This window comes from Nicotiana tabacum, chromosome 1 (genome assembly GCF_000715075.1).
Source record: "Nicotiana tabacum cultivar K326 chromosome 1, ASM71507v2, whole genome shotgun sequence".
Lineage (NCBI taxonomy): Eukaryota > Viridiplantae > Streptophyta > Magnoliopsida > Solanales > Solanaceae > Nicotiana > Nicotiana tabacum.
In genome coordinates, this window is record NC_134080.1 from 84,367,258 (window position 1) to 84,389,422 (window position 22,165).

Below are 22,165 nucleotides of genomic sequence, written 5' to 3' on the forward strand. Positions count from 1 at the left end.
GTGAAGATATCTAGACTCCATGTCTTCCTCGACCCACAAGTTATTTCTTCCACATTGTTGTTTCTCCAAAGTACTTTCACCGAAGCTACATCTTTAGTTCTCAATCTCCGAAGAAGTGGAGCTTGTGTCACAGAAGCAACGACGCATAAGCAACTAATTTGCCCGCAAATGCAGAAAATGCTGGCTAGAAGCTATAAATTGAGGTTTTGGATCTTTCTTCATATTTTGAGATGTGGGACTCGGATTGAGGCAATTTTTGGAGTAATTTTAATCACAAGGATTGGTGTAAGTCTTCTACACTTGGTTTTAATTTTATTCTACGAATCTACCTTCATTTTTGGCAATTGGTAGATGAATTTTAAAGAGAAATTGGAGGTTTTGGCCTAAAGTATCATAATAAGAATTTTTGAGTATTGAACATTGATTTGGAGTTGGAATTGAGTGAAACTAGTATGGTTGGACTCGTAACTGAATGGGTTATCAGATTTTTTGAGTTTTGACAGGCTCCAAGGTGCAGGCCCAGGTGTAATTTTTTGCTAGATTTAGGATTTTATGTAGGATTCGATCTTTATCATTCGTAATTGCTTCCTTGCGCTTTATATGATGTATTTGAGTTGCTTTTGGCTAGTTTTCAGCCATTCGGAGGTTGCTACGTGCGTTATGGCATTTCTGGATCATCTCTTGGCTTGCTCGATATTAGAATTGGCGTGTTCAAGATAAGTAACTCCTCTAAACTTAGTGTTGGGGGTATGAAACCCCAAATTATGTGCTATATGATTGGTGTTGAGGTGATACACATGCTAGGTGACGGACGTGTGGGCGTGCACCTTGTGAATTGTGACTCTATTGTCTTCATGGAACTATATACACTACAAGAATATTGACTTTTAACGACAAAATTCTAACGAAGGGACATGAATTCGGTCGTTAAAAGTGTATCTATAACAACCAAACTTTTTTCTGGTTGCTAAAGTATAATTTTTGTTTGATATTTATGAGGGGATGATTTTCGGTCGTTAAAAATAAAATAATCCAGACGTTAAAATAGTTTATAAGAAATAAGACAAATAAATAGGCGCCACATTTTCCCTCTTTTTTATTACCGAACCCACAATCAGCCCACGCATCCCCTCAACTCTCCTCTCCACCCATCCGAAACAAAACACTTCTCTGTTTTATCAGTAGACAACAGAGAACTTGCAGTTACAAGAATACACGCATAAGTTGAGCGATTGAAGATCTGCAAAAGTTGGATTCTTCTCTGCAACCTAGGGTTTTATTCTCCTTCTTGTCAAGGTAAACTCTAAACTTTCCATTCAATTCTATGTATCTGTTTACCAAATATTTGATAGAGAAAGGAAGGAACACAAAATAAAAAGGAAGAGGGAGTGGGGGTTTAGGGTTGTGTGGGGGGCACTGATGAAAGAAAGAACGAACATCAATTAATGACATGGGATATGTGGAAAAAAGGGGAAACTTTCCCTCAAAATTCTAATTCCAATTGCGTAATAAATTTGCACAAATAGAGAAAGCAAAACACTAACACAAATTTCTAGATATAGTTGAAGGGTCTTGACCAAAATTATATTAATCTAACAAGAAAGTGGTGAATTTTGTAATAATTACATATTTTTCAATATATAATTACATCCAAATTTTAAGAGTATTGCTTATAAAAGATTTTTTGTTTTATTAAATTTTGTTCGCATTTATCCTATATGTCAAATATGTGTATTCATCTTGTAGAGAATATTATTGTATGCGGCAAAATCAGAGGACTTAATTTCTCGCTATCAAGTCATTTCGGAAGAATGCCTCGAGACCCCGAGGATGGGGAGCCACGACCGAGTCCCCTCCCTCAGGGCTTGTCGAGGCCCGACTCAGAGAAGACGGAAATCGAAGCCAGAACAGAGGGGGAAGCTCCCAAGGCATGCGGCTAAGTCTAACAAATCCGGCCTATCCAGTGCCTACACCGAAGCGTCGCGTCCAGCCGTCCCATCTCCATACTTAAACAATTAATGCATGTTGTACTATAGCCGAGTTCCCCTCCTATATAAAGGGAACTCGTGCTACCTTGTAAAGGACTGATGTTGGTCCATTTCTCCACAAGTGCAATAATATATCTCTCTCTCTCTTCTTTCCAATCTGCTCGTTCTCACTGGACTGAGGACACTTTAGCATTCATCGCTTTCTTACTTTTTCTTCATTATATTGCTTGGTACTCCCCCCGATAGCTCGAGCTCGACCCTTACTTCAACCCCGAGGCCCCTCGTCGACCGATCCTACACCCGGGCAGCAGGTTCCTCGGCTCGTTCAACCCCTCGTTTTAGCCTGTATCCCCTTGGTAAAACAACCCAGGCAGTAAGCCTTTAGGTTAGGTTATTGCCCCGTTTTTAGCTTGCATTTCATCGCTAAACTTAGTATTCTTAGCATCTACTGCTCTAAACAACTAGCTCGAGAATAGATCATGTATTTATAGAATCCCATTTACAAATTTAATTGTTGTTACCATTTTCACGGTAAACAGTTTGGCGCCCACCGTGGGGCTAGAAATAATAGTGATTATTTTCTTGCCGGTTTCATTGCACAAATGCGAGTTATCTTTCACACTTTTTCTTGTCCAAAGATCTCTTGTTGAGAAAGACTACATCGAAAATCACGGCGAAAACGGTGTGGCTGTTCCAGTGGTTGTCGCGACACCGCAGAACCCCGATAACGCATCTGGGGCGATTCCAGCACACGCGAGTTCGCAAGGCGCGCAGCAGGTCGACGAAGCCTCGCACACCGATGGGAGCATACTGCATATCGACTGATAGGAAGCCCAACAAATCCCGGCTCGGGAAATACAGGAAGTTAGTCTTTATGATATTTTTAAAATGTTGCAGGCACAACAGTTGGCCATCGCTCAATTGCAAAGCCATTCGAAGACTCCCAGCACAGTAGTGCCAGAAACAACTCCCCGCACCGAACGAACACCCGAGAGATCAAGCAACAACGGATCGGTAAATAGACCATGCCATAGCGAAGATGCTTGGGGATCTCTCCAAGAGGATTGAGTCAGGTTCGTGTAAGTTAATGCAACAGTCGTCCCCCGAGGTAGGAGTCCCGGAACCCGTTTCACAGAAGTCCGGAATGATGGAACTCCCTAATTACGACAGGACTTCAAATCCCAACAAGCGCACCACTGCTTACACGTGTGCGGGAATAGGCAGCGACCTTCAAGATGATGAGTTCGAGCCCGTCTCGTTGAAAAAGTTCGGGGAAACACTGTCAAAAGGAACCATGATGTGGCCCCATAGCCTAGCACCTGACATCATGAACTCGCTTACCGTACCAGCAGATTCCTCCACAGAGGCACACGTCGATGCCATAGAAGCAGAAACGGGAGAGCCTTGACATATCCGAGGCCGAACGAAGGGAGAATGAAATGCCACGGGAAGTCGCGCCTCATTCCCTGATAGAACAAATGAGATCGCCCCGGTTTCGAATGACTGGGCAACACAGGCCTTCTCCCGAAGCCTAAACGAACCATTCTCGATGACTTCGAGGCCTTTCAAACGAATCTTGATCAAATACCCAGCCGAGATCTGGTCGGATGCCCGTACCCGGCATTAGCCACGAATCAGGACCGTGGATGAACAACCGGGAGCCTCCTCGGGCACGGTATACCCAAGAAGGCTCCCGGTAAAGAAACTAACGCCAAAGAGATGGAGGTGCCATCCATGTTCCGTGGATAGGAGGAACGCCCCAAGATGCAATCTACCTCGTAACGAGCGGGAAATAGCTCGAGGGCAACATACTCGAGAAGTCTTCAGTAGAGCCAGATTCGACGAGGCATGGCTGGCAGGGACACCTCGCCCATTAGAGTATGATCTCAGCATTGCTATACCGAACATTGTGATCACCATAAGCAAAACCAGGGACGCCAAACGCCTCAAACCTATTCGACCGAATCACCCTCGTGGAAACCACAACCTAGCGCGGGAACCGCATGGCGCGAATGAACACAGGGTCAAAAGTGGCCACCAACTCAGGAGGAAAACAGCCGTGCTACTCAATAAAAATTGCCGCCGATCACTGTCGAGCGATCAGGCTCGAATTCAGCCCAAAGGGAGGAAGGCAACCAGGAAAAATGAAGCAAATGAGTCACAACATATTGCCACGATTGTGGAAAAGCGGCAACACCTTTCAAGGACTCATAAAAATGGAAAGTAAAAATGTTCGTCGTCAGGGAAAAATGAGTACAAGGATATATTCCAGAGGACACCCTTACATCCGGCAAAAAAGGCACCGAGACTTTGCCTCGGCCTCACACTGACGCATTGGTAACCCTCTCCCTCATTTGATCTATTTCAAATAAAATATGTGCTCATGAATTCAGGTGGTTCGATCAACATATCAACATTGTCGGGCCGAGGTTAATAAAGCGGCTAGAACCGCCGGGCCAAAGCATGACCACCTCTCGATACAGCCTGTCTAAGCTCAGACTGGTACGCCGAGTTCTGTACCGTCAAAAAAGGCACAAGGCACGGACGTCTTGTTCAGATGGCCGCGGGCACACCGCCCGGAGACAGCACCGACCCCACTTTTCCAAAAGAATGAAATCCCATGCAAGAAGCGGAATTAAAATCATCGACAAAAAGTGATACGCGACGAGGGGAAATTCCTCACCATGTAACACATCGCCGTCATCAATACCTCCATCCTCAAAAGGATCAAAGGGTAAGCAAACCACATCTTCAGCCAAGCCTGATTAAACACAGTAGAGGGTTGTATTAGGGCTCACACCGCAAAATGGCAGGAACGTACCAAATCTCGAAGCGTTGCCTACACATCCTACGGTAAGGAAGAATTTCTCCATTCCTTTGCAATTTTTTCACTAAATATAGGCAGACAATCGGCCGAGACATTCAGAAGTTCTAACTCCACCCAGAGATCCCAAGGCCTTAGCAGGACCCCCCGTGCTTTTTTCCCTCGGTCGGGCTTCCGCCCCGAAGAGGGTCTCGCCAGCAAGATTATTAGCGGAACAACATACCCTAGAGGAGGATACGACAGGATCACAGGCCTCCTTATGCAATCAAATGACGAGAGATGATCTCCTTTTAAGGGCGTCATCCCCTTGGAAGGACCGGGGAAAGGTAGACTGAGTTTCAATAGGGAATCATGTACTAGATCAAATGGTCTTAGGAGCCGCGCCCGCGTGGGCCGAGCTTACAACAATGAAATGATGTGTGTTTACGCCAAGCAATAAATGAATATCTTTTCAGCATCTCATACGCAAAACAAGGAAATCTCAATACACTCCCGGTAGGGACTCCTCCATCGAATGCATCCCGAAACACTCGGAGACTTAGCATTAACAATTTGTCACCCGCACGGCCCCAAGGTCGGAACTCCGGGCTCACAAAGCCGCAGCAAGAGAACTCCAAGCTCACGAAAAGCGGCCTTCGAGCCGAAACAAACTCGATGACTCGGAGACTGTCATTAATCGCCATGCACTGGAAAACCCAAAACTGTAAGACCCCGAGCGGGCAGACTCGGCGTAACCAGATCTATTCTCCATTACAACAAAAACTATAAGACCTCAACAGGCATGACAAACTGTAAGACCTCAACAAGCATACAAACTGTAAGACCTCAACAGGCTTGAAATTCAAAATCTCGAAGTTTAGGCTATACGTCGCATTTGTAAAAATCCCGAAAGGGCATACCCTCGGTGTAGGCGAATGAACTATCACTCGGGATCAAAAATGGCTTCGACCAAACACATATGACTATGGTCAAAATGGCTGATACAACCAAATTAAATGCGACTCGGGGACGCCCGCTTGTCACTAAACAAAATCGCAGGCCATTACTTCAAATATACTTCGGAAAGAACCGGTTAAAACAGGCTTCTCTCAACAGACAAAAACGAACTTCAACCATGTCAGCTCCAAAATCACAAGGCATCGACCTACTCAGCCTACAAGCTAAGAACCATTCGAGGTGCTCGAACATATCCGCTAACGACTTGAGATTGAGGTTCTTCCAGAATCGACGACGGGTCAGGCAAAATCATTTCAAAAGGACCTTAACAAGCGAAGAACAAAGCCTACAAAAAACCCACGGGCAAAAAGGTGTAAGAGCCATTGTCGCCATCCAAACGAGCCTCCGGGCCTCACACTAAAAGGGTCTCAACGACCGAACAGTGTAAGAGCCAATGTCCAGCTTGAAAAATTGAAAACTTGAGGATTAAAATGCGCACGAGTCGTAACCCGATTCAGAGACTGGATCCGAAATAGTTAAACTGCGATATGCCTAAGGGAACGAAATAAATGCCATTGTCGCCAGCCAAATGAGCCTCCGGGCCACTGTCGCCAGCCAAATGAGCCTCCGGGCCACGCACCTGTGAGGTCACTTCGACCCGAAGCACAAAAGGCCATCATCGTCCGCCCATGTAGGTAGGAAAGAACTTAAGGGTCAACTAAAGCTCGAATCGCAATGCGACTTGGAGACTGGACCTAAAATAGATGAAACAGCGAATGCCCGAGGGCAAGAAATAAGAACAATCACTATCTGCCCGCGCGGGCACTGAAGATTGAAGGTCAGGCAAGCTCGAATCAAGGCCTGAATCGGAGATTGAGCCTAAATAGCTGGGTAAAACATAGAGGACCCAGCGCCTACTTATGACAAAAGTAGCACTTAAAAGTCTTCGGGCCTACTTGAGCAAGTCCAGACCTACGAAGATCCCAAATAACACCAAAACTAGCCCGCCTGGTCAAAAGCAATATAGAAAGAGATGCACAAGAAATAAAGCTTCGAGTTCCCTCTTATCTTACAAATGCAAAAAAGGGCACATTCTCCATCTACAAACATGCTTTACAAGTATCAAATACAAAGTGGAAAAATAGTGAAATCTATACTACGCTCCAAAAGGCTACGGCCTATCATATTCGCTCTCCACGATGTCAGAAAGATATGACCGAGCATCACGCTCGTCCTCCCTTGCTCGAGCCAATTCCTCTGATACAACAAACCTCTTGTGCCGATCGCCTCGAGTACTTCTCTTCGAGATTTGCGACGAACATATTCCTTGATCCTCTTCTCCCGATCAAGGGCCCGCTTCAGCTCGGCTTGGGCGTCAGCAATGTCCTTCATAAGAATCGCCATCTCCTGATCAGCCTTGGTTCGGCTTAATGCCGCTTCAGCCTAGGCATCAATTATCTCAGCCCTAATCTTTGAAATATCAGACTCGAGTTTCCCGATCATATCCGCTTGAACTATAGTATTTCACGAGCCAAGGGGAGTTGGGCCTCGAAGGCAAGAACCTTGGCCAAAGCTCCCTTCTCCTCTAAAGCTTGAGCTTCCACCTGAGCCCTTAGCTCGCCACAAGCGTTCCTGACGAGGTCAATATCGCCCTTGAGGTACTCCTAGACCTCCGTCTTTTTCTGCAGCTAATATAGGAAAAGGGATTAACCTTAAAGGTCAAAAAAGCGAAGCGCGTACTACGAAAGGTTACCAACTCTATCAAATGGCTCTCGTAATTCAAGCTCCGATATGCCTCTTATTGCCAATGCAACAACTCAACCTCCTTCTCCTTGCTAAGGATCATAAGGGATTCAGCCTCGTCCATAACTTTTCGAAGCCTCGCTCCTTGACGGAGCAGCTCAGTCTTGAGCCTATCACAGGCCTGCAAAAGGAAAACTCGATAAAGAAAGGAGGGCGCAGAATACAGAAGAACTGCACCTAAACTCACAATGAAGTGAAGATGGTGGACTTCCTCGAAGTCACAACACACTCCTATTAATCCTGCCTCTTTGGCCCCAGAAGAACCAACCTCAGGTAAGGCATATTCACTCGGAGAAACCCCCATCCAGGAATCAAACACTCCGGGAACTGCAGGCTCCGACGATGCCCTCTTCTCAAAGACACGAGCCCGTTCAGCGCCACTAAAAGCTCCATCATACTGCGGGCATAGATCTCGTTCGTCACCGTCATCCCTCAGCTGGGGGGCTGATGACTCCTTCCCCTCTTCGAAATAGCACAACCTCATCCCAAGGAACCGCCCTATAGCTACAAATGGCAAGGCTAGTACAAAAGAAAGGGGAAAATGTTACCTCGAATACACGAAGGCAAGGTAAAGGCAGCGTGCACGCATACCTTGGTATTTTTCTCCCCATCCGATGCAGAATACAGCTCGCCACCTACGCTCATCGCATGTCGAATGGGTCACCAACCTCTGGACCCAGCCGGGCAGTTCAAGAACTTCGTCCGACGTCTATGAAGTTGCTACAAAAGGGGAAAAACGCAATTACTCAACTGGTTTTTGCTATAAGCAAAATTTAAAAAAGCACCAGACGCTCCACTCACGTGCATAATTCCATCCCTCGGGAAATGGAAAAAGCTTCAGAGGAGTAAAATCGGTCGTCCGGACCCGGATGAACCAACTGGCCCATTCTCGATCCCCATCTTCTTTATCATCAATGACAAAGGGCGTGGACGAACGACACCTCAGGGTTAGCAAACCTTGGTGATGAAAGGGCCGGTACATCCTGACGAGGTAACTAAGCGTGAATTCAAGCCCATCCCTCTCCGTAAAGGACCTCATCATCAACACAAATCGCCAAAATGATGGATGTATCTACGCCATAGTAACCCGATACTCCAAGAAAAAATCAAGCACGACCCTATCAAGGGGGCCAAATCCGAAAGGATATAAGTATACGCTCAAGAATCCATCAACGGAGTCTATAATGCTCTCATCCGGGGAAAACACCTGTAGTGTTATCCCTTCGCTCCATCCGCAGTATCTCCTCACCATCTCTAGATGTTCCTCTTTTATCAAAGACACAGTTTCAGAGGGAACTCCCGCGGATCCTAAGCATCGGGAGCAGCATTCCCCACTCCCTACTGGGCCGGCCCCGAAGTAGTTGCCATGACTATGGTAAAACTGACGGACTAGAGCAAGAACGTGTGCCAATGCTTTTTGCGCCTGAAGAAATGAAGAACCCTATGCCAAAGCGAAAAGGTATCTATATAAAGTAGTGAGGTCTTTCGATGAAGCCGAAGCCGCCCCACATATATACGGAAAACAACGACGATTCACCTATCCGGAGTAAGCCCCGGGAGGTCAACATACTTGAGATAGATCAATAAGGTGATACCCGATCCTAGAGGCATCCCTCGACGAGAAGCTAGGACTCAAGGAGTCGGCCATATTATCTCCAGTTTCGAGGCAACATCCAACCATGAGGACCTTCGCCAAAAAAGAAGTCGGGCTTCGGGAAGCTTTCAATGCCATCGCTCGACTCAAGGCGATACCCGATCTCATGGTTTCCTTTTCTAAAAATAAGCACGCGATGCTTCGATCACGAAGGCTCCACGAAGGCTCGAGGCAGCACCTGAGTACAAGAAACTCCTCAACATAAGTCTATCCCATACACCTTAAAAAGCTATCTACATCAAGTTCAAAAGGGACCCCCAGGTACTAAAGGCTGACCTTCATTTAGGATATCATTCTCGAAAGCTCTATGTACTGTCTTCACGCAACACGGAGGGCTCAATAGCCCGAGCCTATCAGATCAATCCAGGTTCGGTCCGAGGTAGATGATGGGCTCGGAAAGGGGCAATGTCGATTAGCAAATGATGGGGAAGAACGCTCGCATTCAAGTTAGGTATCAGTGGTCAACAACAAAGGAAAACATTCAAAATCCTCGAAGGGCACGAGAGCATACAAAAATAAGGCAAAGGTCAAAAGCGGAAGTCAATGAAGTATATTCATATTCATAAAAATCCATGTACAATATCCCTCGAGGGGTCCTTACATGCAATTACAAAAGCCTACAGAGGATCTCTACGCATAAAGGAAGGTCCGCCTCCTACAATGGGCGCCTCCGGACGCATATCCTCAAAAGTCTCATTCCGGCCTTCCACACTGAAATCCCCAAAAAGATGGCACGGGAAGCAGGGAGGGATGAAAAAACGTTGTAGCTCTTCGAAGCTCGAGGACCCTCGCTGGCCAAGAGAATCTCGGAGAGACAGCGGACCGAACAAGCATCGGTCTCACTTGTACGGCTACTTAGAGTCAACTTCTTGAACATCTAGCTGTGCAAGCCCCCAGCTCGGGGCAGTGCACCATATCGAACCGGGGTATGAAGGTGAGAAACGGTGTATAATTCGAGCCCCTTTTGAGCAGCGGTGTATAGTCCGAACGGCTGTCTACACAAGGGGAAAACCGACCCCCCATCCGTCACCATCTTGGGCCAATACCAACAGCCACGACAAACATGTCAACGACCACAATAGCAACAGGACAGCATGATTATGCTCGACAAAGTGAAGCCCCGGCAAAAAGCCACAACACAATCTAAGGGAGCTCTGCCAAACGGCCTTGAGGCTATGAGCCGCAAGCATGTTGTTCAAGGATAGAGGAAAACGGTAAGAAGAAATGGGGAAATGAGCCAACGAAAGCACTGGGATAGGAAAAACAATGCCAAGGCATCCCCATTTATAGGGGATAATGATACTGTCATCGAGGCTTTGGAAGATTTACCGACGGACGCAATTACTGCATTCTTGAATATCCAAATTGTTAGTGGTACATTCATCTTGAAGAACGGGAATCGGTAGTGCATTGAATGAAGTCAAAATGCACAAGTCGATGGGACACCCCGCTCGCCACAAAAGCTCACGCCACGGGTCGCATCATTGATATGGAGTCACTGTAAGAAGCTCGAGGAGTCAAGTGTCAGAATCATTTGCCATTGCTTTGTTCTGGGAAATGCAGAGACTATCTGTATGCGGCATTATCAGGGGACTTAATTTCTCATTATCAAGTCATTTCAGAAGAATGCCTCTAGACCCCGAGGACGGGAAGACATGACCGAGTCCCCTCCCTCGGGGCTCGTCGAGGCCCGACTCAGAGAATACGTAAATCGAAGACAAAATAAAGGGGGAAGCTCCTAAGGCACGCAACTAAGTTTGACAAAGACGGCCTATCCAGGGCCTACGCCGAAGCGTTGCGTCCAGCCATCCCATCTCCATACTTAAACAATTAATGCATGTTGTACTATAGCCGAGTTCCCCTCCTATATAAAGGGAACTTGCGCTACCTTGTAAAGGACTGGTGTTGCTCCATTTCTCCACAAGTGCAATAATCTCTCTCTCTCTCTCTCTCTCTCTCTCTCTCTCTCTCTCTCTCTCTCTTCTTTCTAATCTGCTTGTCCTCACTGGCCCGAGGCCACTTTAGCATTCATCGCTTTCTTACTTTTTCTTCATTATATTGCTTAGTATTGGCCATAAAGAACCTTGTTTAACCCGAGGCCCCTCATCGACCGATCCTACACCCGGGCAGCAGGTTCCTCAGCTCGTTCAACCCCTTGTTTTAGCATGTATTCCCTTTGTAAAACAACCCGGGCAGTAAGCCTTTAGGTTAGGTTATCGCTCCGTTTTTAGCTTGCATTTCATCGCTAAACTTCGTATTCTTAGCATCAACTGCTCTAAATAACTAGCTCAAGAATAGATCACGTATTTTTAGAATCCCATTTATAAATTTAATTGTTGTTACCATTTTCACGGTAAACAATTATATTTGAGGATTGAGTTTGATTTTGAAAGAAAGAAGATTATTTTTAATAGCATAACTGATCAATCGTTTTGGAGCACATATTGTTTTAGGGATCGGGGTTGACATTAAAACAGAGCATATTGGTATACAAAGCAATTGTTGCCTCTTACTAAATTATGCTAAATTGGCGAATTTCTTATAAACAAAACTTCCAAAACAGTTGTGGGTTCACAATAGATTTTAAATAATTTTTATGTTGCTAAATTTAGGTGCTCTATATTGTCTGGCGATGATATTTTACCATAGAGGTTGTGTATTTTATAGAGAGAAGTTGTTGAAATAGTGATTTTAAATAATATTGATGACTTAGAGTAGTTAAATAATTCTTCACAACTGAACAGGAAAAGAACTCATGAAAGTTTGGAGTTCTATCGCACCTGCTTTTAATTTTTAACTCTTTTGCTATAATGAAAGTTCCATACTAGAAACCATTTTATTTACAAGCTAAGTTGCGGGAAAGGAAAAAAGTTTCTAAAACTCCATTAGTAGATTTCTTCTTTGCAGATTGTATGTTCATATCTCATGAAATTGACTCGCTAAATTTTTGTCATCTCTAAGTTTTCATGTGTTATGTTTCTGTCAATTTTATTCATTATTGTTGTCTATTGTCATCTAACTTTCTAGCTTCTTTCTGACACCTTCACATTGTTGCGGAAGCCAAATGTATATAGTGTGTATGAGTCACAACTACTATACCAATAAATAAGACAATAAAGCAACAATAAAAGGAACACTAGAATTTATGAGGTTCGGCCAATTTTACCTTCTTCCTCGGACACAACCAATATTTTATTCCACTCCAAAAATACAAGTGAAATAATACTAAAGAGAGAAGATACAAATGCCTTAAGAAGATAAGAAGGCAAATGAGAGGTGTGTCTAAATCCTAAACATTAGGTCTCCTTTTATAGGGAAAAATTCCATACCAAATTGCTAAACAACCGATGTGGGATTTGCCAAATTCAACAAATCTCCACCTTGGCAAAATTTCACATCTTCAATTTTCTCTCAATAACAAATTTTGGTTGTGTCTTCATCTTCAATCTTCAGTGTTCAACAATGTTGATCAAATCCAAATAATGTTGAAACTTGAACGCAGTCACCACTTTTGTTAGCATATCAGCAGGATTCTCTGTAGTATGAATTTTCTTCACCGTGACTCCACATTCTTCTATGATTTCTCGTACGAAATGATACCGAACATCAATGTGCTTCATCCTTGCATGATAAACTTGGTTCTTCGTTAATTGAATAGCACCTTGACTATCACAAAAAATTGTGATACTTTTTTGTTCAACACCAAACTCTTTTAGCAACCCCTGAAGCCAAATTGTCTCTTTCACAACCTCTGTAATAGCCATGTACTCTGCCTCTGTTGCAGACATAGCAACTGTTGACTGCAAAGTAGACTTCCAACTAACTGGTGCCTTTGCAAAAGTAAACACATAACCAGTAGTTGATCTTCGTTTGTCCAGATCACCCGCAAAATCCGAGTCACAATATCCAACTATATACTGATTGCCTTCCTGCTCAAAAACTAACCCAACATCTACAGTATTATGATTATACCGTAGAATCCACTTCACAGCTTGCCAATGCTCCCTTCCTGAATTATGCATATATCTGCTAATAACTCCAACAACTTGTGAAATTTCAGGTCTCGTACAGACCATTGCATACATCAAGCTACCAACAACATTTGCGTATGGTACCTTTGACATATACTCTTGTTCAGCTTCATCTTTTGGCAACATAGTAGTACTTAGCTTAAAATGGGGAGCAAGTGGAGTACTAACTGGCTTAGTCTTTTCATCTATGCCAAAACGTTGTAGTACTCTTTTCAAATATTCTTTCTGAGATAAACAGAGTTTCCTTGAACGTCTATTTCTTATTATCTCCATGCCAAGAATTTTCTTTGCCTCACCCAGATCCTTCATCTCGAACTCCTTCTTCAGTTGAATCTTCAACTTATAAATTTATTTCAAATTCTTGGAAGCTATCAACATATCATCAACATATAGGAGAAGATATACAAAGGAACCACCTTTAAGCTTGTGCAAATACACACAATGATCGTATTTGCTTCTCTTGTACCCTTGCTGCAACATAAACTCATCAAATCGCTTGTACCATTGTCTAGAAGATTGTTTCAATCCATACAATGATTTTTCAAGTTTGCACACCATATTTTCTTTTCCAGCAACTTTGTATCCTTCTGTTGAGTCATGTAGATTTCCTCCTCCAAGTTTCCATGTAAAAACTCCATCTAAACTAGTTCCAAATCCAACTATGCTATCAAAACCAACATAATTCTAATGGAGGAATGTTTTACAACTGGAGAAAACAATTCATTGTAATCAATTCCCTCATTTTGAGCATATCCTTTGGCCACCAATCTTGCTTTGTAGCGAACATCTTCTTGGTTAGGAAATTCTTATTTCTTTGTAAATACCCATTTGCACCCAATTACTTTCTTTCCCTTCAGGAAATTGGCCAATCTTCATGTATGATTCTGATGAAGAGACTGTATTTCATCATTCATGGCAATCCTCCACTTATCTTCTTCTGAACTTTGGACTGCATCTTTGTAAGTGGTAGGAACATCATCAGCTACAATTGAGGCGGCACAAGCAGCCGTCTCTATAAGACAAACATGTTTTGTTATTGTCCTTTTTGGCCTGCTAGTTGCAATTGATTAAAGTTGTTGTTGTGGTTCCTAAGTTGGAATCTCCCTCTCAACTGGCTCTTCTTCCAGAGGATAATCTTCATATGTTTCCTCCTCTGCTTCTTGTGTAGGAAAAATAAATTTTCCCTCAAACTCCACCTGCTTAGAAGCACCCTCATTTTGTTTGGTATCTTTTGTTACCTTATTTATCATAGCAGATTCATCAAAGGTAACATCCCTGCTGAATATTATTTTCTTTGTCATAGGACACCATAATCGATATCCTTTGACTCCAGAAGTAATCCCCATAAAAATAGCCTTCTTTGCCCTTGGGTCCAATTTTGACTCTCTCACATGATAATATGCAGTTGAACCAAATACGTGCAAATAGTCATAATCTACAGCAGGCTTTCCATACCATTTTTCAAATGGTGTCTTGCCATTAATAGCAGCAGATGGTAGACTATTAATGAGGTGACATGCATATGTAACTACCTCAGCCCAAAATGCTTTTCCCAAGCCAGCATTGGACAACACACACCATACCTTCTCCAGGAAGGTCCGGTTCATACGTTCTGACACTCCATTCTATTGTGGTGTATGTTTGACAGTGAAGTGTCGGACGATGCCATCATTTTCACAGAGCTTATTAAAATGATCATTTTTGTATTCACCTCCATTGTCTGTGCGAATACACTTGATCCTCCTGCCTGTTTGATTCTCCACCATCATTTTCCATTTGAGAAAAATTCCCAACACTTCATCTTTGCTCTTTATTGTATACACCCACACTCTTCGGAAAAAATCATCAACAAAGGTTACAAAATAGTGCTTCCCACCCAATGAAAGTATTTTGGAAGGACCCTAAACATCAGAGTGTACATAATCCAAAATACCTTTAGTATTATGGATTGCTGTACCAAATTTAACCCTTGTTTGTTTCCCTTTGACGCAATGCTCGCAAAACTCCAAGTTGCAAGCCTTTACTCCTTTTAACAATCCTTGATCTGATAAAGTTTTCAAGGATTTACCTCCAGCATGTCCCAAGCGCATGTGCCATAGTCTGGTTGTTTCTGCCTTTTTTTCGTTACTGGATGTTACTGTCGCTGTCCCAATAACTGTATTACCGCGATAACGGTACATGTTATTGTTCTTCCGATTGGCCTTCATTACCACTAATGCACCACAACATACTCTCATCACTCTATTTTCTGCAATGATTTTGAACCCTTTTGATTCTAGGGCTCCCACAAAGATGAGATTCTTCTTCAAATCCGGTACATATCGAACATCTGTTAATGTTCTGATCATTCCATCAAGGTTCCTTAATCGTATTGAACCAATGCCATATGAGGTAAGAGGGCTGTTATCCGCTGTGTGGATGACTCTATATTCTCCTTCTTGGAAATCCACGAACCAGTCCCTGTTGGGACACATATGATAGCTACAAGCCGAGTCCATCAACCATATGTTTGATGATGTTGATGGATCTGTTGTAACTAATGAGAAGTCCGAATCATCACAATCAGCTACATTTGAATCTATAATGGCCTTTCCATTGTTATGTTTGGCCTTATTCTTCAACTTCGGACAGTCTTTCTTCTAGTGTCCCTTTTCTCGACAAAAGGAACATTCATCTTTGCTGGGTCTAGATCTTGACTTGGATCTTCTCTTCTTTGTCCTTATTTGATTTTGAGGATGACCCCTCACAGCCAGTGCTTCTCCTTCTCCGCCCTTTTATTTTTCTCCCTTTCATTGTTCATAGCTATACAAAGCCGAACAAACTTCTCTAAGAGAAATTATGTAATTCCCATGGAGTAGAGTAGTTTCAAGGTGCTCGTACTCATCAGGAAGTGACCCCAACAACATCAAGGCCAAGTCACCATCATCAAAAATTGCATCCATATTTTGCAAATTTGTGACCAACTTATTGAAACTGGTGATATGTTCGTTCATTATCGTACCAGGAACATAGGTGAAGCGAAAGAGTCTCTTTTTCATGTACAATTTATTTTGACTATTTTTCTTCAAAAATATTTCCTTCAGTGGTTTCCATAATTTACTTGCAGAAGTTTCCTTTGTGTATGGATATTTCTGCTCTCTAGCAAGGTAGGATCGAATGGTACCGCAAGCAACACAGTTGATAATTCTCCAATAACATCTGGGTTTTTTTCTTCAATGGGAAGATCTAGCCCTTGTTGAAAAAAGACATCTAGAACCTCGTCTTGCTACATCCCAAAATGTCCTGACCCGTCAAAAATTTCTACCGCAAATTTCGTATTTGACACAATTCTTGTAATAAGCGAAGATGCCAATGATGACGTATTGTTGATACTTGATGTAGATTCTTTTTGTTTATTGTCTCCCATCTTTGACACAAATATTATTTAATAGCTGACGACACAAATCAAGATTATTTCCTTTCTGTTGTGGAAGATCAGACTAAGCTGCAACCACAGAGCATACTCAGACAAAACTTTGACTCAGTTACCACGATAAATCTTTTCTGATGTGGAAGATCAGACTATGCTGCAACTACAGAGCATACTTAGATAGTACCTTGGCTCTGATACCAATTGTTGCGGAAGCCAAATGTATATAGTGTGTATGAGTCACAACTACTATACCAAAAATTATGACAACCACCAAATAATAAATAAGACAATAAAGCAACAATAAAAGGAATACCAGAATTTATGAGGTTCGACCAATTTTGCCTACTTCCTCGGACACAGCCAATATTTTATTCCACTCCAAAAATACAAGTGAAATAATACTAAAGAGAGAAGATACAAATGCCTTAAGAAGATAAGAATGCAAATGAGAGGTGTGTCTAAATCCTAAACATTAGGCCTCCTTTTATCGGAAAAAATTCCATACCAAATGGCTAAACCACCAATGTAGGATTTGCCAAATTCAACACACATGTTCATATATGATGAAATTGAAATAGATATTTATTAGTCAACTCTTTTCTTTATTCTAGGTTGACATGAATCTCTCAAAATCTTAGAAGTCTGAAATGGTATCAACTTCGAAAACTGTTAAATATGCACACATTCCACCTGGTGCCTTAGCAATGGGACAGGGGAAAAGCTTCAGAGCTTTGGGTTCTGTAAGAATAAATGCTGAACAGAGAACTTCAATTGGCGAAGGTAAAAACTACAATGTAGTAGCTTCTGATCAGAATAAGCTAGCTCAGAAAGATTGTCTCATGCCTCCTGGTTTTGATCCAATATTGGAATGCGATGCTTCCCTCCCTCATGAAGAAGCGATGCAATATATTGAGAGAAGCAAAATAAGTATATTATTGTTTTAAGTTATAATTTTTTATTGTTTGTTATTGTTCTGGATTTTTTTATATGTTAGACTTAATTGAGATTAACAAGGCCATATGAATCTAAAAAAGGCAAAAAAAGTGAGATGAAAGAACAGATGTAAAAATATTGTATTGCAGGACTCAAAGCTGGAGAAAAGTTAAGTCACTTTTTACGACAATCGAGTTGTTGGGAAGAATCATGTCTTATTTATGAGAAACTTAGGTAAATTAGTTCGTGATCGAAATATGTGCCCATTGCGCATACACTCATGGGCGGAAATAGAAGAATATAAGCTGGAGCACATGTGACAAGTTGTTACGGTAAGAATTTAAAGTTTTATTTTCTTGATTTGCCTTCTTCATTTCTTCTTTAAAAAATGAAAAGGAAATACTGTGAGCTTACATCATGCATTGAAGGCTGGTTTTACCATATTGAAAGTTCAATTGCAATTGTACAGTCAAGACAGAGATAGGCACTTGTTACTGTTGTAGGCATGTATTGATGACTTTTCTCCTCTTCTTTTTTTGACTAAAACCATGATCTTCTTGACGCGTACGCTTGAAGTTATTTTCATTTATATTACGAGTTTAATTCTAAGTGAATGAAATGCTTCACAAAACTCACTCTATTGTACACAAAAGTATCCCAAAAAGATAAACAGTACATTATGAAGGTAGTGATTGAGACTCTTTGAAAGAATGCTAGTCTTTGTAAAACACACATAATTTGCTTTAGTGTTTCTTTTCTTTTCCTGGATTAGTAAAAATCTATTAAATTACTCCCAAGAAATACTAGTAAATGAATTATAGAAGTTTCTGTCATTGTTTAAAGAATTTAGTAGTATGGAATTTTTCACCTTCCTAATTGAACTTCATTATGTTAAAATCCGCTCTTTGGTTTCTCTCTGTTTCCTCGATCCTATGCCAATGGCAGAGGGCATGGAACAAGAGAAACATGTGCTCTTCATACTACCAGACTTTTTGTAGACACTTTGGTAGACTTTTGGACTGCCCTTGGCGAAGAGACACGTCAGTCTCTTCTGAAAATGAAGGAAGAGAGCCCTTTCTTCAGTTTGCTCTCCTTACTTACTGCTATCCCCTCTTTCCGTCACACCCATTAAATGTAATTTAGACATTAGATGCGTGGAATGGGCAACTGCAGTTAACTCTAGAATTGCAAGTTTAGTTGAGGGGTTCCATTATTTTGAAGTCTCATCCTATAAAGAATAATGGCGTGCAGATCAGGTGGCTTCTGGATTTGTACTGTTCAAACTCTGGTCTTAGCACTTGGCTTCTTTAAGTTAACAGCCATACAGACTGACTAACTGGAGCAACAACAACAACTATGTCTCGGTCCCAAACAAGTTGGGTTGGCAATATGAATCCTCATTTCTTTCTTTAACCTCAACTCATATCATCATCATTACCAAAATATAGTAAAAATAATGGAGTTTCACTTGAAGTTATAAATTGTTTTAAAAGGTGAATGATTAGTATTAAATGTAGATATGTTTATAAAAGATCAATTTCACTTACTTGAAAAAGATTAATCTTGCACTTTAGTCATTAAAAAGATTGTGTGACTTATTTATTTAAATGTGAAGGGAGGCAAAGATGGTAACCCCCAGGTATGGCAACTATCTTCTTTGAGACTCGCAAGAAAGACGATAAGCTTGTCGAACCTGAAACCAATGAAAACTATGCATGTTTATTGATTAATTTTATTTTACATGATTTTAATTTTTATGTTATATTATTTTAAATTGTCTTATAATTTATAGGCTAAGATCCAAAAATTGGTGCAATCTGAATCGTCTCTTACATATATTGAGATTGTAGAAAGGTGTTTCGGACCTCAACGCAAGAGTCATATAGTTAGATTTCGTGGTGGGATTACTGCTAAGGTGTTAAAATGCGGTGACTCCTCGAAAGCTGCATTGCTAGAGAAGTTGAATGCTACTGAAAAAGAAAATGAATCGCTTAACGGACACATGGAAGGGCTAGAGAATAAATGTGAAGATCTAGAGAGTAAATATGCAGAACTTACAAGTGCAGTGTTTAATCAGGCTTCATCATCATCTTGAAGTGAACAATAGATTGAAGCATTTAACAGGTTAGTAGATTGAAAATCCTATTATACTCTGTGATGAATTTGTTGCAATGCTCATGTGAATTTTTTCCATTACATCAACAACAACAACCCACTAGAATTCCAAAAGGGGGGTCTGGGGGTAGAGTGCACGCATACCTTACCCCTGTCTCGGAGGGTTAGAGAGGTTATTTCCGGGAGACCCTTGGCTCAGAAACAAATAAATCCGTAACTAAGTATATGTTGATAGAGCAGGGAAAAAAAAATGAAGTGTAGCAATCATCAAACTAGAATTTAATGCGGGAAGTTCTTTACACAAACTAGTAAAGCATATGCATATCATAATTTCTTAGTTAAGCAATACCAATAGGACAATATTTCACTAAGAACATTATACATATCTAATAAAATTGCAAAAAGCAGCAGAGACAGTCTTACTAGCCTCTCTAACAGGGTGAAAGGGAACATCAGATCCTCCAGCAACCTCAACAGCAACAACTCCAGCTAATTGATAAAAATCAACATTACATTACATTAAGGTTACATTCCATTCCATTACATTAAGGTTTATTAATTTAAACAAAACATAGTCATCGAGACAAGTGAATTTATAAGTAAGAATCAAGTTCCATACCTAATATCACCTATAGTTGTAATAATCTAGCTCAATGAACAGATAACTCACGAAATAATAGACCTCAAAGTAGAACTAAAAGGTAAGTTGCAAAGAAAAGTTTGGTATATGAACAAGTAATCACTGGCTCTTTATTGAGGTTTGATTTAAAGTCATAATCGACTCTTTCTCAAAAGCTTCTTTATGATTTTTGTATATCAATCGCTTTTCCCTGTTATGTGTAGAATTGCATGAATCTCTATATAAGGCTTGCTTCCTAGAAAATGATACTTCATTGTGCAGGTTTAAGTATGACAAGATTGTGTGATTTTTGTATATCAACCGCTTGTCCCTGTTATGTATAGAATTACATATAATTCTATCATCAATCTTCAGATTATTGTCCGCGGACATAGGAAATGTAATGCGTCATTTTTCTGCTAAAAAAGAAAAACAAATGACACCCTAATAGGTATTTTTACGCTACAACTTCTTTCAAAAAATGGTACTAAATGGCATACAGATAGTTTTGGGTTGGCATTGTTTTGGACACCACTCAGGTAGTACGAAAAGCTTATAATTATCAAAAGTGTGTTTTCTCTCATATATTTAATTGGAAAGTTGATCTGTTATACTGTGTGCTTCTATACTGTAAATCTTACGTTTGCTAGAAGTTGCATACAGCTGTGTGCTAGATTCCATTAATAGTATACTTTGTGATGAAATTATTGCAATGATCATGTGAATTTTTTTCCATCATTAAGGTTTATGAATTTAAATTAAAATATAGTCATCGAGACAAGTGAATTTATAAGCAGGAATAAAGTTCCATAACCAATATCAACTAGAGTTGTCATAATCTAGCTCAATGAACAGAGAAGTGATGAAATAATGGACCTCAAAGCAGAACCAAAAGGTGAGTTGTAAAGGAAAATTTAGTATATGAACAAGTAATCACTCATTTTTCATTGAGACTTGATTTGGAGTTATTATCGACTCTTTCTCAAAAGTTTCTATATGATTTTTGTATCTCAATCGCTTGTCCCCATTATGTGTAGAATAACATGAAACTGTATATTGGATTTACTTCACAGAATATGACATTTCGTTGTGCGGGTTTTAATATGACTAGGATTGTGTGATTTGCATTTTCCACAAACATAGGAAATATAATGCGCCATTTTTCTGCTACAATATTTTCTACTGTTATGTCATCTGATGATTGAATAATTTTACTATGGCGATCAGTGTAGGCTTTAATGAATCTTATCTTTTTCTTTAATTGTTTATTCTGTGTTAGTAAACTGACATAAATTTATTGTTTTAACAGATCAAAAATTTGATGTCCGAAGAACCTATTTTTGAAGAAAGTGCATAGCAAGTTGAAGAACAAGAGAATTTTGTTATGCTAGGGATGGTTTGAAGGCACTGTCTTTTGTACATATGCTCCAATTTTATTTTTTCTCTTTTAGAAATTGTTAAAAATGATGTTATACTATTTGGATTGCTTTCTGGTAATGTGATGCTTAGTTCTTTATATTAACAAATATCAATTATTTGTTTTATTTTCAAATATTTCTGGTGTGTATGAAAGCATATAAAATAAGTATTACTATTGGTGAAATATAAATTTTCGTAATGTGATCCTCATAACTCTTTAACAACAGGTTTCTCAAATAGTTTAATAGGCATTAACGAATGAAAATTTGGCTGTTAAATGTAATCATACAATTAACGAAAGGACTTTCGGCCGCTAAAAACACTTGTAAAGACCAAATTAACTTTCGTAATTGAAGACTTTTAACGATTGGATGACAAATTAGCGAGGAAAAAATCTCGTCGCTAAAAATGATGTATAACGACCGGAAATT

General features: G+C 40.9%; 1 long non-coding RNA gene across 5 annotated transcripts; it reads left to right on the forward strand.

The window, feature by feature from the left end:
• Nucleotides 1–1,076: 1,076 nt before the first annotated feature.
• On the forward strand, nucleotides 1,077–21,831 carry LOC107806896 (uncharacterized). Of its 5 annotated transcripts, XR_012708809.1 has the most exons (5): nucleotides 1,078–1,296; nucleotides 17,260–17,575; nucleotides 17,731–17,913; nucleotides 19,374–19,705; nucleotides 21,625–21,831. It is a non-coding gene; the product is annotated as an uncharacterized LOC107806896 (long non-coding RNA). The 5 variants fall into 5 exon arrangements; XR_012708804.1 differs by having other exon boundaries at nucleotides 1,077–1,296; nucleotides 17,260–17,913; nucleotides 18,833–19,705; XR_012708803.1 differs by having other exon boundaries at nucleotides 17,260–17,913.
• The last annotated feature ends 334 nt before the right edge of the window (nucleotides 21,832–22,165 follow it).